At 39.3% G+C, this 6,000-nt stretch overlaps 1 pseudogene; it reads right to left on the reverse strand.

Annotated features, from left to right (window-relative positions):
• Positions 1 to 3,179: 3,179 nt before the first annotated feature.
• Positions 3,180 to 3,768, reverse strand: LOC122146594 (annotated as a pseudogene).
• Positions 3,769 to 6,000: the final 2,232 nt, after the last annotated feature.

Raw genomic sequence — 6,000 nt, forward strand, 5'->3', positions numbered from 1 at the left:
CCATGTCTTGCCACAATCTCATTTTTATTCAAATGTTTCTCTGTTTATTTTAGATCAATTGAGTGTCTCATGGTCTTTCTAATTGAATGTCGCGCAACCTCAGTCTTCCCCCCAGATTGTCAACACCGACCAGAAAAAGCAGACTGCCGAAGGGCGCCAGCGCCGTGACGTCACCCATTCATATGTATTATAGTTTTTTTTATCATAGTTGATTAAATGTTTCCATTTTCTAATTTTAGTTAAAGGGTAGTAATTTTGTTTGTTTCATTATTCGTTTTTTGTTAAATGTCTAATTAATTTTAATTTAATTTTTTCTTATTTATTTTAGTTTTAGTTATTTTTAGTGAAAACGTTTGAAAAACTGTGGCCTTTTGAGGATATGTAAAGTGCTCTGCACTATTTGAAAGGGCTCAAATTATATTTGTACTCTAAATATATTCGGCATGGTTTTTTTTTTTTGGGGGGGTGGGGGGCAGTTACACACTCGATTTTTCAAAGGTTGTAAATAAAGCAAAAAGATAAATAGATTAGTCGTTGCAAGAAAATACGTTTTGAGTTTTTCTTCAAAATGTTGCCATTTCTTTGTAATTGTTTGTGGAAATGACAAACCTCATTGAATTTTTCATTGAAAAGTGTTTCCACCCAAACACCATTTTTTCTTCTGGATAGTTTAGTAGAAGGAGGCGTTTAATAAATGCAATCTACTTTTAAAGTGGCTTAAAATGACTAAATAATTTAATTAATCTAAATTTACCTTAATACTTGAAAGGTTTCTATGACGGTTTAGGGTACAGAAAATACTGTTAGTTAAAAAATAAAAATTGGTAAATCAAATGCAAGTCTTCATAAACGTGTGTCTGTTGTGTGTGTGTGTGTGTGTGTGTGTGTATGTGTTCGGGATGACGTGTAAATAAAGCTTACCGTGTTACCGCAAGAGGGGCGCTAGAGGCTAAAATGTCCAACTTCACAACTACACACCGAACTTTATCATTAAAAAGGAGATTATTGTCGGTTGTGGATAGAATGGATACAGCAAAAAAACAGAAACTAACAATAAATTGAATTGTCTTACCTATTAGATTGTGTTTTATTAACGTCTAAACCTACCCCAACCCTAAATCTACTCCTTACTATAATGCAAAAATAGTATTTATTGTTGTACAGTGTGAGAAAAATTACGCTATAATGATGTGCGCCTGCCCAGTAGTTTTTGCTGTATGACATCTAGCCTTAACCGGATTGTCTTCATCTACCTCAAAATTAATAATTAGCATCCAGTGACTACGATGAGCCTACAGATTATCCATCACTTATGATGTCTGAGATAAGTTTCAGTAGTATACAAACATGCAGGCTAAACGCCTCTTAATTAATCTAACATTGCCTTCATTTAGGGAGCAAACTCTTTATGGCTACAATTAATTTCAAGTCATTTCACAATGGCCCAAAAAAACAACATGGTTGTCTCTACTGTTTTCAAAGCGCGTTAGTCTGTGCTTTAGTTGATGTTCTAGTGGAAAAGTTGGCTGTAGTGTGTGGCGCAATGTTTAAAGGCGCAAAGTTCTATTTAAAAGAAGCTCTCGTTGTAGTATGTGGGAAACTATACAGAGGGAGTGAGAGTTCCTTGGCCGTGTTCCCGGCCCATCTGCAGCCCGGGCTTGCGGATTACTGTTTTGTTAAATGTTTTTCAATCAGCTGTGTGCCGAGGAATGTGGAGCGATTTAACCTGAACTTCCCAGGTGTGCGGCGGCGCCGCTCAGTCTGCGCCCGGTCCCCTGCCCTTGGCACAAAGCGATCACACAAACACAATCACACACACTGGCCGAGCCGCACATCGCGAGGCCTGCAGCTGCGCGCATCACACCGCAGGGAAATGAGAAAAACATTGCACCAGGGAGACGGAATAAATCTTATAACTAACTGCCTTTTTCTCGGAAAACACTTAACCCTTCCGCTACCAGCCTTTTAAATACTGGGACGCGTAAAAACAAGCGGAATTATAGAGTTTAGAAAGTGTTTACAAAAATCACTAGCTAAAATGACTAATAAATCAATATTTTATTTTTAAAAAACTAATTTGATTAGTTATAGATATAATTAATTTTTAACTTCATTTAGCCCAATTTAATGGGACATTAAGATAACTTCTCTCTTCCATCCTATAGATAGTTAATGCACTTTTACCATAGACTAGCCTATTTTAAATTTATTTTTGATGTTTGTTTATAGGCTTTTCATTGTTTATTATCGATGTAGTTATATTTATCAGTTTTATCTGAAGATTAAATGTGACTTTTTTTAGGCTTTTTTTTAATCAACCCATGGCTACTATCAAAAAGTTTAATTGCTACATTTAGTTAAGTGGTTTTTTTGCCCCTAAACGTGTACCAATCTGAAGTGATAAGTTCACTTTCAATTTAATTAGACTACTGATGAAGACAAATCAACAGCTAAAAGTGGACCAAAATCGTAAAACGGTAATGACAGAATTGTCAGGTTAAATGTTAACCAAGGATATCATAACATGAAAACATGTTACAGCTTAATGTTTATATGTTTAACTAAATGACCTCTATAACCTTGTGAGACCAATTCATTTGAGAGGAGGGCGAGTAAAACTGACCAACTAAACTTTTTTTGAACAAAAGTAAACCAGCGTTTTCTCAACTCAGTCCAACTTTCATCCATTCATTCTCACACCCAAAATTGATCAAACAAGTCCGAAATAGGTCTCATTTTCTTGTTTTTTTAAATTAAAAAACACAATATACATTGTAAAAAAACACAATAAGGCATTCACATCTCTGTCATTGTAATATACAATACATTCTTTCGCTCCAGTAATCTGAGAGAAAACTTTACAACAAAATAGACATTTTTTCTAAAAAGTTATCAAAACATTGGAGAAACTTTGACCGAAAGGGAAATGCGTGAACTAGAAGTGAATAAACGCCATGGATTCCACAGCTAACACACATCGACATGTTTGGGAAGATCTCAGGGAGAACGTCACACTTCAGTTCTCACGTCCACGAGTTTTGTGACTCTCTACTGAAAGTTTGTTTTCCTCTACAAACAGAAGGAGATTCTCCCCAACACAGTTCAAGGCGTCACGGCGGTTCTGGTCCATCAGCACCTCAGCGCACCTTGTTCGTTCTCGGCGATGATAGGTTCAGAAACATCACTTGACGTGAAACCGGGATCATCAACTTTAACGGCACATGATTCGGTCATCTGAACAGCCGTTCTGCAAAACAAGAGGGGAAACATCATGAGTTGAGTCTTTCGGACATGCTTGAATAGGTCATTCATTTGAACGCAAAGCATCATGTTATATCTAGCCAATACACGTGATATTTACCTCAACGGAGATGCTGGCCAGTTCCGCGTTCAGAGTCGTGAGGGGAGTCCGGGGAGCGGAGCTCTGGTTCTTCTTGGTATCCAGCTCCACCTGCAAGTCCCAGATGTAATCAATAACGTGCTGCAGGGATCTCCATCTTGCTGGCTTTTCTTGTTGGTGGGTAGCGTGGGCACCAGCTCTTTCAGTTTGCTGTAGCAGCTGTTCATGTCCTGCAGAAACATGGTCATCTGCTCGTCCAGCAGCGGGATCTTGCATTTGGAGATGGCCAGGCTCTGGTCGGAGAGGCAGCGGACAACATCCTCTCCTCCAACTTTGCTGCTCTTCAGCGCGCAGGTAGGTCCCACAACTTTCATTTTGGCTGTGAAGTTTGACGGTTAAGTCAAAGGGAAATGAGCTGAAGCGATAGGCTCGTACTCCTTTAGCGTCTTGAGTCGTCGAGGAGCGCGCGATGACAGTTCACCACATGCTTGCAGAGCCCAGTTGTTCGGTATTTAAAGGATGTCGGGGCTTGTGGGCGTCCTCCAAACGCTCGTGTTGCAGGCCTGGGCCAATGGGGTTTTGACCGGAGTCGCTCACTCAGCCCAATGACAGCGCGGCTCTGTTATCGCAGTTACAATATGCTTGGGGGATGGTGTTACAAATGGAAACAAATGTGTGTCTCCTGCGAATGATCTGTGGATGTCCAGCTGTCCGTGCACCCACAGGTGAAGCAGACAGATCGAGCGGAGGGTGGGGGTGGTCGAGGATTAACAGACAACAGTTATTACTGTCAAATGAAACAAGTTTTCTTCGTATGTGGGCTGCTTCAAGAAACAAAGCACAATGTAAAATGTCTCTTCATCATCTCTGTTTCCATCCATTTAACTTGCCACAGTCATTTCTGTCATTGCACTGGGCGAGTTGTGCACCTTAAACAAATGTGTGTGAATTTAATGTCAACATAACATTTTAAGTTGAAAAAAGTATATATATAAACCTTTTTTAACTCTTAATTTATGAACCTTGACATCATGAGTGTCTAAAGGGATCATCACTGCTATTATTTTATTGTCACATGACAACAAAATGGCTTTTTCTAATATTAATAATAGCATACTATAAAAAAAACCTTAATAAAAAAAAAAAAAAATAAACAATGCAAAACAAAACAAACTATAACTATTTATTAGTTTATTTTTTATTTTTTAATATTTTTTTTTTTTAGTTTTTCACAATGCATTTTAATCCAAAAAGTTATACATTAATAAATCGTTGCTTAATATCAAATACTTGTCTTGCAGTTTGTATAAAATCTGATAAAGTCGTGGTACAAGCCATGATATGAGATTCAATAGGCCTACATAAGACATTTATTGTGAACTGATGCACAATTATAAGTTTACAGGCTAAGCTACAGTTTATGATATTTCGCCAGCTTTGAACTATTTTGTATGTACATATAGAATTCATAGTCCATTATCTTACACTAAGTGCATTACTTGTATAGTGCTTAGGTTTATTGTGCAACCATGTCTTGCCACAATCTCATTTTTATTCAAATGTTTCTCTGTTTATTTTAGATCAATGATTGTCTCATGGTATTTCTTTGAATGTCGCGCAAACCTCAGAATTCCTTCACATGTGCGCGTCGCCTTGAGCGCGCACTCACTCGCATAACTTTGCATCGCTGTGCTCTGATTCTTCCCCCAGATTGTCCAAACAAACCGAAGCAGACTGCCGGGCGCCAGCGCCGTGACGTCACCCATTCATTCGAGCCTTGACGCCTGTCAGCCTGGCGCCGAGCGGGCGGTCTCTATAGCAACAACAAACAACAGGCTCGCATCCCTCCGCTCTCCCCCATTCACCTGCGCGCTGCGGAATCCTGAGAACAAACTGGTCCGCGCTCATTTATCACTTCAAACCTCTGATGCGATTACCGCTCCGCGCACCTGCAAACTGCCATTGTCGTCCCGAAAGTCTCTTGTAAAGACACAAAAGTGAAAGACAAAGTGAAAAATAGCCTATTGAGCCAGAGGGGGTTTTTAGATTCCAGGGACACTTTTATTCTATTGCAACTTTAAGGAAGTGAAATAATATAACAGTTTTCGAATATAACAGTGATTGTTTTTATCCGGATAGATGCATTAAATTTGTATGTTTATTTTATGTTTTATATATATATATATATATATATATATTTTTTTTTTTTTTTTTTTTTTTTTAACACACATGCATTAGTACGTGCAGGAACGTGCGCATGTTAATTTTTTTTTTTTTTACCGATGGTTCGGACACATAGCTGTACATCCTGCAGGAGTTAGAGGGACTGGAGCGTTTCTGGCTCGGTCACAGCTGAGCGGGGTTGAGGGGAGGCGGAGAAGGAGCGGAACAATGGGAGTGCAGTATCGGGACTGTGAGAGAGAATCTCGGCTGGAGCCGACGAGTCTGGAGCGCCCCTCCACTCGCTCATCCCGCTTTTGTTCAGCTGCGCAAGCTATCAGCACTTCCTACCGACTCCAACAATAAGCCCTCACAGCTGGGCTCTCCAAAGCCTGTTTACTGCACATCAAGGCAAAGAGTGTAACATCCCCCTTACACACACTCACACACCCTTATGAACTCTTGGTATAATATCAAACATATTCTTAGAAGTGGAGAAA

This window comes from Cyprinus carpio, chromosome A11 (genome assembly GCF_018340385.1).
Source record: "Cyprinus carpio isolate SPL01 chromosome A11, ASM1834038v1, whole genome shotgun sequence".
Taxonomy (NCBI): Eukaryota; Metazoa; Chordata; class Actinopteri; order Cypriniformes; family Cyprinidae; genus Cyprinus; species Cyprinus carpio.